The sequence below is a fragment of the Podarcis erhardii genome (assembly GCF_964252035.2).
Source record: "Podarcis erhardii genome assembly, chromosome: 8".
NCBI classification, from domain to species: domain Eukaryota; kingdom Metazoa; phylum Chordata; class Lepidosauria; order Squamata; family Lacertidae; genus Podarcis; species Podarcis erhardii.
The window spans coordinates 28932280-28946077 of record NC_138499.1 but is presented as its reverse complement, the minus strand read 5'-3'; positions in this window follow the sequence as shown (position 1 = coordinate 28946077).

Sequence of the window (13798 nt, the reverse complement as noted above, 5' to 3'; positions counted from 1 at the left end):
TTACCCCAGGAAATAAACTACCACAGAGGCTGGGTTGAACTGACCGGCGGGCCAGATCGCGGCCCTGAGATGGACTTTGGACATTCCTGTCTTAGGTGAAGGTCAATGTGGTGCTTCCTCCCATTCCCTGTACAAAGCTGACCAAACTAGCAGCTGAAACCTACTGCGATGCTGACAGTGGGGCAGCATCTTCCATTATGCCTAGAACCAGGAAGATAGCTTGAGGGAGGATGAACAGACCCCATGGCACACACACAGCTCTGTCCTCTAACACCTTGATGCTCCCCCCTGCCCTCAACAACTGCTACCTGAGGCAGCTGCCTCCCTCACACACCCTAATAGTAGGGCTGGCTCTGATACCACACAGAAGTAACTGCCATGTGCTTTAGTATGCATAAAGGGAGCCAAAGCCTTGAGCAGGAAGAGGCTGCACTACTCTACAATGTGTATTCTGATTTCTCACATTATGTAGATATGTGTGATTTTTCAGCCCATCGAGACAATGATGTGCTCGTCTTAATCACCGCAGCAGTGGAGCTGCTGTATTAAAATCATAGAATTATAGAGTTGGAAGGAACTCGGAGGGTCATTCCTGCAATGCAGGAATCTCAGCACAGAATCATAGAATTGTAAGTCAGGAAGGGCTGTAGCTCATTGGTGAAGCATCTGCCTTGCATGCAGAAACTCCCAACTTTGATCCCCAACATCTGCAGGCAGGGCTGGGAGAGATTCCCTGCCGAAACCTTGGAGGGCTGTTGCCAGTCTGTGCAGGCAATATTGAGCTGGCTGTTGTTCCACCTATATTCTGCTATTCCCTACTCAATTTATAAATAGCCCACACCTGTGGACTGGGGTCAATTTTATCCATGCGGATATCTTGTATTTGATCTAGTCAAATGTGCAAAACAGAGAAATGACATGTATTAGGTATGTGTAAAAAAAAACCCTTTAAGCTTGCACCTTTAAAATGACCAGTAAAAGACCTTAATGTAGCTTACACCCATGCAAATAATTTGCTGTGCTTCCTTCTTGATTAATGTAACAGTTAGTTGCTGACTAATCTTAAAACAAGGGATAATAGAAAACATGAATCCAATAGATTTTTTAAAAATGTAGACAAGTTACGGCATTCTGCTATTCATGAGTGCAGACACTCCATTCTGTTTCCCCTCTCTGTTATTTCTCCCCCACCCCACCCCTGCACAACAGACACTTAGCATTCTGTGATCCCCAAGTGCAGTAAGGGTTCTCCTCTCTTTTCCAAAGTTTTTTGTAATTCTCCAAACTTGGGATTGCCCCCAGTGGCAAAGCTGCATGCTCCGGCACCAGGGGTGGATAGCAGGCAGGGGTGTGTGTCCTGGGGGCACAGCACATCACTCACGGGGGTGTGGCGCCTGGAATGGTGGGGGGTGCGCTGTCAAGAGTTCAGCCTACACTCGAGTAGGACCCTGGCAGAGACACATGCCCAACTGGCATGTTCTCTCCCTCCTGGTCTGTCGTTCGTGAACTTCAAAAGCTTTTTTCAGCCTGAACATCACAGCATCTGATGCCAACAGACATTGGCACACTCAGGGATCCGCAGAGTTTGCGCAGTTGCGTTACAGACCTCAGCAACTCAGCATTTTGGCGAATCTACTTTATTTACATATAAACACTCATGGAGCACTGCAACATGGCTCCCTCTTTCTTGAGCATCAGACAGCAAAGAGAAAAAGAACAAAGGAGAATAGTTCCACTTCACAGAACACAGTAACACAAACATCCTGTCTTCGTCACTTCCCACTCTGTGGAGTCAAAACATATACCGTCATGTGATAGACAACAATCCTATGACTGCAATCACGGAGCAGGAATTCTAATGGTGCTGGTGATTGCCAGTGAATCAGCCAGTGATTGCCCCATGCCTGCTAATACCTCCCCCCCTGTGGTTGGATGGGGCCGATTTGGGTTTTGACTACATGAGCAATGGCACTCACAGCCCAAACATCAGAAATAGAAGGGAATGATGTCACCATATGCCACTGACGGGGGGGGGGGGTGTTTTCCTAAACTCAGCTCAGCGCATGACTCATGATATGGGCAGGTGTGCCAGGCAGATCACTCTGTCTAGCATACCAGCATGTCATGAAGCTTTGAGCAGCTGGCTAGGGAGCATAGTGTTTTTTTAGAATATCGGAGGCTGGTGCTATCAAGTTCTTTTCATATAGCCTTCAAGTGCACTTATGGTGAGAAGAATCTGTAACTAGGAAAAAAGCTGCTGCTGTTACGCAAGACTTTAAGTCAGGAGGTTGAACTTTATTGAGGAAAGCTGCTTGACAATCCCTGACAATCACCACAAAATTCTTTTGCAATTTTTCTGGTCCTCTCCACTCCAAGTGAGCTCTCAATGTGATCACTTCAGTTAAGTAAATGCAATTTCAAAGAATTCCCTGCTGCAAAGAGAAGGAATCCAAACAATGTTAAGGCTCTGTACTTTGTGGATTTCTCTTACCACATAAATACAGAGAAATGACTAAACCAAGTTAGAGAGAACTTTCCTTCCAGGCCTTTTTCTAAAACTGTAACACACTCCAGTTGCTGCAAATGGATAATACCCATATTTCTGTCTAGTAAAGCAGGTTAACCTTCGCACCTACTTGTTGGAGAACTCTGAAGTGCTCTTGATTATTTGTACAGTAGCTGAAAGATTATATGGCCCCTCTCAGATAATTTGTTTAAGCACAACAGCAGTGGCCCAATTGCTCCGTTGTGCCAAAGACAGGATCAAGATGCCCCCCCCCCCCGCCCTGCAGGGTACAGTTCTGTTGCAGGAATATTTTGTGCAACCTTTGCGATCGTGATTGAAGTGTGGAATGTGGTTGCATGAGTGCCAAAAACACCTATGGATTATTGTAGAAGCAGGGACTCTTTGACCTTCCTAATGATGTTGGACTCCAAGCCCCATGCGCCCCAGCCAGTATGACCAAAAGTAAGGGATGATGGGACTTGTAGTCCAATGTGAATCACAAGTGATGGAGCTCGCTTCATTCAGTGAAGGCTGATCCAACCGCAGTCCATCTGCCTTCTTGCTTACAACCAGTCCTGGCTGCCTGCTTCATTCTCCTTAATCTCAGTATCGCCATTGTAGAACTCAGCAGGGAGGAAGAGGATGGGAGACAATACCAGGACTGATTGGCTCTGCCTGTCAGCGGCTCTGGCTACTGTTGACATCCTGGCTTTCTGTCCTACCTGACCCAATGGGCACCAGCCACCGCTATCTCCACCCCATCATATGCTCATAGTTTCCCCCCTTTTATTATTATTCTATATTCTCTAGATCAGTGTTTCCCAACCTTGGGCCTCCAGATGTTTTTGGCCTACAACTCCCATCATCCCTAGCTAGCAAGACCAGTGGTCAGGGATGATGGGAATTGTAGTTCAAAAACAGCTGGAGGCCCAAGGTTGGGAAACACTGCTCTAGATACTTAATGCCTCAATGCAGTACCACCTTACAGCCTCTAGTCAGGGTCTCTTCTCAAACTTGTCACTTGCTGATTCTTCACACACACACTCCCAGTTGGAGGGAGGCATCTTTCCCCCAGCGCTGATGGTTATCTCATTCAAAAGCAGAACAACCATTTACAACAGGTTCCTAATCATTACCTCCCATCAGCCAACTGTCTTTGGGCTGTTAACCAGCAATCTGCCTAACAAATGAACGGTCAGCCAGAAGCTGTTTTAACCAGCAACTTGAATGGCTTTAAAAGAGAGTTTAGACACATTGACCCTATTTGCTGTGTCAAATTACTTGGTTTGGGGGTGGTGGCGGCACGAAATGGGGGGTTTGAGGGGTTCATGGCACAAAACAGCACTAAACTAGCACTAAACGTTAGCATCAGTTTGGGGAGGGATCCGGAATTTTGTGGTCACATGTTAATGAAGCTGAGTGAAAGGGGTTATCAGTGGCTACTAAAGTGATGGTCCTCTACGTTCCCTATTTGGAACAGTGTGCCACCTCTGAGGTGGAGAGAGAACCCTGGCATTCAGTTCCTGCTTGTTTCTGACCACTCTGAAAACAAGAGGCTGGACTACATGGGCCTTTGGCCTGATCCAGCAGGGCTCTTCTTATGCTCTTACTTTCTTATAAGCCATAACAACACGATATGATTGTTTCACAAAACCACCTTCCAAGGTCCAAAGTGTTGGAACAATTATGCTATAACATTTGGCACTGACAAGGCATTTAGTGGAGCTAACGCCCCTGACTTTAATAGCTTAATGTTTATAATTTTAACTCCGCACACTTTGACCATTATTTGCAAAGCTTATCTATTGATTTGCAGCATGTAACACAGCAATGAGAAATTAGTTCCCCATCACCGTGTATTCCTTTTAGTGCAAAACGCTAACTCCCCCACCCCTGCTTTATAGCCATGCTTGATAAACACACACATGTATGTTTTGACCCCAAGAGGAGGCATGGCAAGAAATTCATATTTGCTAGAGTCAGCCAGGCAAGAGGCTATTTTCAAGCCAGTGATGCAGTAAATACAGGCTATTTTCTGCATCAGTAGAAATTGCTGTACCCCCCAGTGAAGTGTATCGTTTCCAGAGACAGCTCAGTCTCAAACACACCTGGAAGCCAGTGCTGCCCCCTAATCCTAAGCAAGGATGGGTTTTGTTTACTTAATAGTGAGAAAGACACTGGGTGGTATTAGACTAGATCAGAAATCAATGGACTCAAGTTAATTGTGCGTATGGCTTTGGCAAATACAACCTACTCTGCACATGTTCAGAGGCCCTTAAATATGTAGAGACAGCCACTCTAGATATTTCAGGAATCTGCTGAAAATAGATTATTGGTCTAAACCTGGCACAAATTAAGCTCTTCCCAAGCAAGAATTAAAAGTCTGCATTTTGCACAACTACCAAATGCAGCGTGGGGGAGTGGGGAGAAAATTATTCATCAGACTGATGATTCTCTGCAGAATACTAATCCATTTCTATATCTTCCTCAGACTATTAAGGGGTGTAGTCTCATGTATTATTCAAACTGTGTTTTTCAGGAGACCAAAACATTGGAAAGATCAGACTACTGTGCAAGCACCTTTCTTGCAAAGTTGAAGAACATTTTGAGGGGAAGCAACGACAAGATCGCAATATCCTTGCAACAGAATCCTTCCACCTGCAGCAAACCAATCTGCCTGATTGGAATCCAAATAGAACACACAAAGCAAATATGTGGTAACATTCTGAACTGATACCGACTCCATCAGCTTGCTTGTTTAAGCACGCTCCAGGCTTTTAAAAATAATAATTTGGCAATGTATAAAATACATCTCCTTGACACTTGCCTTACCATTACATAACACTGTAGTGTAGATGGAGCCATAGCCAGCATCAGAGCACTGTTGGGTGCCTTCTGAGGCCCATATCCCTGCAGGGCCTGGTGAAAGTGTGAAAAGCAGTGATAAAAGGGAGGTGATGGCAGGGATGCAGCATGGGGAGGAGCTGTCAGGGCAATCGCCCTGGGCACATTTTTTCGGGGGGGGGGGGATGAGCTAGCCCTTTGCCACTTTGGAGGGACACCAGTTGGATATGACCCAATAGAAGTGGGGGGGGGGGAGGTGCATGAGAAGAGAGGTATTTGCAGCTCAGCGCTCTAGCTTCACGCTTTTCTTATTTCTTATGTTGCTTTTGCCACGCTCTGCCTGGCTAGTTTGTTTCTTCTATGTATGCTTAATTACAGCCAATTGTTGAACTGTGTACACCCCACCCCCCCATAACCAGTACTCTGTTGTAGAGATGAACAGCTCTAGTGTACCCGTCCTCTTCTCACATGATGAAAAATGATTCGCCGTATCTGCAACATCTGTTAGGTTCTGGTGGAACGCTGGGAAGTTAGTTAGTTGGAAATGATGTTAGGAAAGGGCATCTTAGGTGTTACTTCACTCTTGTCTTTCAGTTGCTGTTGTCCAATATAATTTATACATAGAAATATTTATATACCACCAGTCAATACGATATAACATGCTGGTGTGCAACAGTATATACAATAAAATATAAAACACCATAAAAACAGTAAAAAGAAAGAAAAGTTATATAGGCATGTCTACATACAAAAGGTCTGAAAGTCAAAAGTGAGAGTGCCTGCTGGATGAGTGTTCCACAGAATAGGACTGGTGACACTGCATGCCCCATTTATAGAGGACACCAGTCAATTCTTTGTAACCCTGGGGACAACTGGTAATATTCCTCCGAGTGACCTCATGCTGGACCTCATCATTGTCCTTCCAGATAGCAATCTTACAGTTCCAGTTCTTCTTAGTTTCATGATTTGCACTTGGAAAGAAATCTAAGGCCCCACAGTTGCCTAAACTTGTACCAGCTCAGAGTTTCACTACTTCTTTTTCTAAGCTCATCACATCCAATTGATGCAATGGTCAAGTGAGGGTCAAGTAGTTGGCTAATACCTACAGCCTTCTATGGAACCAGAGATGGCTTGGACAGCCCAAAATATAAAGGAAACTGTCTGAATGTGGAATGCTGGTGGTTTAACCTTTGAATTTGTGGCTTTCACCAATATAGAGGGACAAATAACTAGCTAGCAGTGGATATGTTTGCACACTGGGTTAATAAGTCACACTGTACACAAGTTGTATGCTAGAGTATGCAGCCTGATCAATCCTGCTTCCCTTCTCCCCCATATAGCTTAGCTTTATGCTATAGCACAGCCCAATGTCATAACACATTGGCAATCTAGCAACAAACATGGTTTCAGGCTGGGTAGTGATTATGGCCTGTGAGGGCAGAACAAACCATGATCCTCAGTGTGGATGTAAAACCAATGCAATTTGTTGTTGTTGTAGCCACGCTGCACCAGTGGTACATAGTTATCTCCTGCTTGGACTACTGCAATGCGCTCTACACAGGGCTACCTTTGGAGGAGACTTGGAAACAACTATAATTAATCCAGAAAGTGGCTGCTAGACTGGTGACTGTGAGCCACTGCCAGAACCACGTAACACCAGTTCTAAAAGACCGACATTGGCTACCAGTATGTTTCCAAGCACAATTCAAAGTGTCGGTTTTGCCATGTAAAGCCCTAAATGGCTTCAGCCCTGTATACCTGAAGGAGCATCTCCACCCCCATTGTTCAGCCCAGACATTGAGATCTAGCTCCGAGGGCCTTCTGGCAGTTCCCTCATTGTGAGAAGTGAAGTTACAGGCAGAGGGCCTTCTCAGTAGTCACACCCACCCCGTGGAACCCCCTCCTGTCAGATGTCAAAGAAATAAATAATTATATGACCTTTTGTAGACACCCGAAGGCAGCCTTAAATCTGGATGCTTTTAATGTGTGATGTTCTGTTGTGTTATTGTTGTTGTGTTTCTGTATATTATGTTGGGAAGCCGCCCAGAGTGGCTGGGGCAACCCAGCCAGATGGGCGGGGTTAAAAAAAAAAAATTAGCCCAAAGCATCCAAAATGTACACACTGTACCTCATACTCTTTTAAATTTGGGAATTGCTTTTAGGTTAATCTGTTTAGGACCCTGCTATAGTCCAGATGCACTACAGGCAGAATTGACTTAATGCAAGATTGTGATACTGCATGGGCAGAAAGTGACCCCCCCCTGCAAAAAAGAAAGAATTAAAGAATTGTACAGTTTTGTATACACAGCTGCACACAGTACACTTTGTACACAGCATTGTTGAAGCAGCTGACCTCTTTCCCTTTTGGCACTGAAAGCCAAATCAATCAGTCCAGCCAGGTGCAGTCAGGGAGGAAAGAACCTGCTCATCATCAATAGATGCTGGCAACTGTTTTCAAGTTCCCCAAGCCTTGGGGGCAAAGTTTTGTTTTGGTATCATGAAATTAGATCTCTAAGTGATACCCACATTCTTCAGGCGAGGCTGTCACTTCATCTCCATTTCAGAAAAACAGGTCTGCTTTTTACCAACTATAAGCTATTTTTAGGCAAAGGAACCCACTTAAAATGTGCATGAATTTAAATGAATTTAGATGGGTAAATGAAAAAGTGGTGTTTGCTTATTAAATTTGTTCCCAGTTAGGCAGCTTAAATGACTTGGCACATCAGTGGATGTGAAATTTTTGAAATAAGGTGCACCATGCAGAAAAGAGTAAAAGCATAGCATAAAGTAGGCTAAAATGAAAATAATTTGCATGTAACTGAAATCTGGTGGGTCATGAAGGTGCACTAGGCAAATGACCCCCCCAGGGTTGAGTCATGAAGGGTACTGATTCTAGTATACTTAATAGTGAATTGTATATCAAATCCCAATTAAATGGCATATTTCCAAAAATATGAAGCATGATCCTGACAAAAGAACAAAAGTATGTGCTTAACTCTCCCATATTAAAATCAAGATGGCTTAAAAGGTACTTCTATGTTTTATGGATGTTTAAATTTTAATGTATTAATGGGATTGTTTTATTGTGTTTATTTTGGAGGTTTATCATTTGTGATGAAACTTATTAGTGTTTTGTAAGCTGCTTATAAGCATAATTTTACATTAATTAATTATAATAACAATAATTTGGCATATATAAAAGGTATTGTTGTTGCTATGGTTGTGCTGTTGTTGGTTATTGTTTACCTTTATCTTGATCATGCCCCAAATGCTTTATTAGCAGAGTGCCATCAGCTGAAACTCTCTCTGCCCCCCTTTCTCTCCATGTCTTCCTCCTCCTCACCCCTAAAGTTTGTAGTAATATTTCAAAGACAAATACTGAAACATCTTTGGGAAAACTCTAAAACTATATTTGGTGAAAAGGATTCATAGTTGTGAGCACATACTCGGTTGAATGAAAGTGAGTTCAAGACAATGAGCCATTTTGTAACTTTTTGACCTTCCAGGTTTCTACCTTCCAAGCACGTATCTGTAGATAAGACTATAATGTTTCCTATATGAAAATTCTGGGGGTTGCATAAAGCAGGAAATGACTAGTCATTTTAGTATTCCACACTTCAGCATTTTCCTTCTCCTGTTTTTTGTTGATCTGCAGGCTCGGCACACTTCCTCTTTGGGTGTACTGTACTTTTTCGGTGTAATAAAACAAATGTAATCATCAGTGAAGACACCCTTCTTCAAAAAACAAAACATGAAACCTAGCTTGTGGCAGTCCTCTTGTTCCCTAATTGTCTCCCATTTCAAATAACTACTGAAGTGAGTGGATTTTGCCAAAAATCAAAAAGAAAAAAAGATGCTGATGAAAGGCATTGCTCTTGCGAGACATAATTTGAATCAATGTATTTCTGATGCCATAGAAGAGGTAAAACCAGATCTTGACAATCTGTACAGTTACTGACAGCACAAGCCTATGCATGTCTACTTAGAAATGAGCCCCACTGAGGTCAGCAAGACCTATTCCCAGGTAAGTGTATACAGGACTGCAGTCGACAAAGCAAAAACTTAAGCATCCTAACATTTTATCAACTACATTTATGTAAGCTTTATTCTTTCAAATAAAGCAGATGTCAAGGAACACTTGGGGATGTTAAAGCACATATCAGAATTTCACTTAGGTCCTGCCTGCAGGCTTCCCACAGGCATGTGGTAGGTCACTATGAGAAAAGGATGCTGGAATAGATGGGCCTTTGATCCAAGGAGCCTCTTTTTATGTCCTTAACATAAATTTCAATGGGGTTTTGGATTTTCTTCGGTACGAGAGATTTATACCACTGCAACAGTATTCCAGATATCTTTGAGTCTGTGTTTTCATTTCTTCTCCTTCTGCTGGCAGCACTTATCATTAGAAAGCTGAGAGGGAGAGGGTACTAGACTCTGCTTGAGCAACCTGTGACTCCTTTACCTGGAAGAAAATCCTAAGACTATGACAGCCTACTTTCCAGAAGCAGTAAGGAAAAGCCTCTTTCAGTGCGCCATTAAAGACTACTGTGACATCAGCAGGCAACAAATCCCCTTTAGTTTATTCTGCTCTCTGTTTTGTATGCTTGAAAATTAGAAGTTCTGAGTGGCAAGCTGCGCCATGCAGCAGATTTAAAAACATTTGATTTGCACAGCTACTGCCTTGGACAAATTTGGTACAAGCTATATGTTGTGGATGCAAGTTTACACTTCTCCCCTCCTGTGCATATTAAGAAAAGTCCTTTCTACCCCAATTCAATTTTAAATGTATATCCTACCACTTAATTGGCATCTTGCTAGCACTTAAAAAGACTACAGAGAAACAAGTACTGAATGAAAACAAGGATTTTTGAGCAGGAACTCCTGGGCTACATCCACACTAAACATTTAAAGCACCTGGCTTCTCCCAAGGAATCCTGGGAGCTGTAGTTTGTTAAGGGTGCTGGAAATTATTGCTCTGTGAGGGTTCCCAGGATTCTTTGGGGGAGGGAAGCCGTGAGCTTTAAATGTATGGTGCAGATGTGACTGTGTTGGTTCCTTTATTCCTTCTCCATATAGGTATTTCATCATAACAGCAGCAAAAGAGAGGGCACACAGAAGGGACATTTTATCATCTGGACCAAAGGAAAATTTGACCTGGGGCATCAGATTAATGTGTGGTTTGAAATTGCCAGCTGCAATTTGGCTGCTGCTAGTTGAAACTGTAGGTTAGAGAGCATAAAGTTCCTGACCCAAGCCTCCCAATCTTCATACAAACAGACATACAGTGACACAGATTCAAGCAGAAACAAGGAGTCCTGCTGCAGAAGAGCTTATTAGAGAACTGACACTCTTAGAACGAGCAACTGAAAGGTGCAGTTATAATGACAGCCTCAACAAATTGAGATGTACAGTTTCAAACTGTCCCTATTTATACACTTACAGAGAGCTGCTGCTCTATACAGGGATGTCTTCAGAAGGATAGATAATGATATCTGCACCCTGCCAAGGGGACCATGTTAGAAAACTAGAACTGCATGTGCAAACCATGATAATCTCAAGGGGGGGTTGTGTGTGTGGCCTTGTGAGCCAGCATCTGCTGGAAAGTTTCATCTTTTAAAGCCAACACACACAGTTGTGCTCCCCAACCCACCCACTGGCCAGCACATTTACTGAATTGTCTCTGGCCAGGGGTGGGGAACCTCTGTGATGCTGGTAGTGGAGTTCATTGGGGCTGGCCCTCTAAGGGTCACATGCCAGCTAGCCCTAGAAGCACCATGGTTCTGTGACACTGCCTGCCACAAGTAATTTAATCTATGGGTGATGACCCATAGATGAGACCCATAGATGACCCACTAGCTGAGACCTAGTAAAAGAATCCCAATAAGAGGGGTGGAGAAAAGAAAGGAGAAACACAGAGCAGGAGTAGAGACAAGATTCATCTACTACATATCAGAGTCGTCACACTACTATGGAACAGATGTTATGAAGACAGTAGCTTCCTATATGGAAACACTGATGGATAGAAATGTCTTGTAATAATAATAGCTTGATCAGGCCAACGTATGTCTTGAAGTTGGATAATGGCAAGTTAAAATCTGCAGCAGAGATGAAATTTTACAGAAAGTGAAAACTGAAAAGACAATGTTGAAAAGTAGCCGCAGAGGCCTACCAAAGTTTGTGGAACAATTATTTTGGGATCAAAACATGTCTATGGCACTGCTTCAAACATTTTCTTTTGATATTAATTTACTATGTATATTTTACATGTTTGTATTAAAATTAAAACTATGAAACTTCTTAAGCATTCTATATGACAGCTAGATCACTCAAGTCTGTGAATGATACTGCTGATCATAATGTTCTATAAAAGAACATTACCACTGTAGCTACATTTGTCTATGATTTATTGTTTATTGTAGGCAGGGGTAATATGGCTGAATGCCCAGGGAGGCACTTGGCCATAAATCTAACCTTTTAAAAATCTTAAGACTGGGCTGAAAACTGAACATCCTCAGTAACATGATAGACCATTGAGAAATCAGTGCTCAGCTCATGATGTAGCCAAAATTGAGCACTTTTGCATTTCATTGATTTCCACTGGGATAGTTAAGGATATGCATAACTGTTCTCCATTGAAATCAATGGACCTAAAAGTACTTAACTTTGTCATGTTGTACGTGCATAACACTTCAGTTGCACAAGACATTTTGCAATCTTCTGAACGGCACTTTCTCCACAATAGGTATTTCTAACATACAGTAAAGAGGAACTGATTTTGAATTTTACTAGGCTCTGATCAGATGTAGGGAGCAGAGCATGCTGACTGGACTTCCACTGTTTCTCTAAAGAGCTGCCAATTGCATTCATTTTGTTTCAACCACAAGTCGGACTAGACTTTAGAAACCACCATTGATCTATTTAGTATGGATTCTCCTTTCCCAGTTCCCAGTTTGTAATGTTAGAGCAAGGATGAATCTTTGTTTGATGCAATAAAAAATTGTAAATCATAGAATTGTAGAGTTGGAAGGTACCCTGTGGACCATCTAGTCCAATGTGACGAAAGTTACATATTCCAAATAATCAAGCAGTAGCTCTACGACCACGAAGTAGCTCTACGACCACGAAAGACAGTGCTTGTTACCTCATACTCCGAGATCCTATTCTCTGGAGGCCTTAGATATTGCAAAACCCTACGGAACCTGTGCCAAATATCTAAAGGATCTACTACTCCCTTCCCATTGAAGAGCCTTTATGCTCACAAGATTAAATGCGTTCCCCTCTGCAGTGACCAAAGGTAGATTCTCTCATACCCCATATCCAGCCTGTCTGTGTGCTTGCAACCAAATAGTACTTGATTCAATGGACCACATTCTCTTAGATTGCTCTCTACACAGTAGACCTTGCCAACTGGTGCTGAGTAAAATGTTGGACCTCCGGCCTGTAACACCAAGAAGTCAAATGAGGTTTCTCCTGGCAGATCGGGAAAAAAATATCACTGTTTTAGTAGCTTCCTTTTTAGCCACAATTTTGCCCGAAAGGGTTTCCAACGAACCATCCTTTTGGGGGACAGGGCAAAGCAGAATATCTAAGTGCACACGATCACAGTGTGACCTGATGATCCTTGACAGCTTCACCCTTGTCCTTTTAATCATCCCAGTCACCTGAAATGTTTTATACTGTGATGCCAATTTGATTTGATTTTGATTTTAGTCCAACCCCCTGCAATGCAGCTGTCCCATATGGGGATCAAACCTGCAACCTCAGCATTATCAGCACGATGCTCTAATCAACTGAGCTATCCAGGCTTTTTGTGATGCTGCCAGTTGCCCCGTGCTGGAATTTGTGCCATTAGAGTACATTATCAAATCAGAATTACTTGAGGGCTTGCAAATGTTGGGATATTAGATAATAGCCTCGGAGGACTGACATTTACAGGAGCATATTCAGAGGCACGTAGTCTCCCTTTTGGAAGGGGCAGGTTGCTGAAAGCATATTGCACCAGTGTTCCATTATTTGCCCTGACTCTGAATTAGTCCCAGGTTCAATTCTTCTATGTACATCTGAGAGACAGTGAATAGCTCAAAGTCACTTGGCTAAATAGTTGAATACTCTTACCAACACCCCACAATGGCATAACACACAATTGTGCCAGGATTGGTGTTATATGATATTCTGGTTATGTACCCTATGAATAGCATTATTAATTATTATTGTTTGCATTTATGCCTCACCTTATGGGCAAAGCAGTTCACAAGGCAAAATTCTGTATACAAAACAACTTTGTTCTGGAGCTGTGTGGAAAGGGAGAGACTAAATATTTGATTCAGGATAACTGACCTCTCATTCTGTTCTGCTGTTCTGTTGTAGTATAAGCAAACAATGGCCAATTCAGGGTAGAGCGATGAGATAATTTTACTATGGCCAATAGAATAAAAAACATCTCTAAGA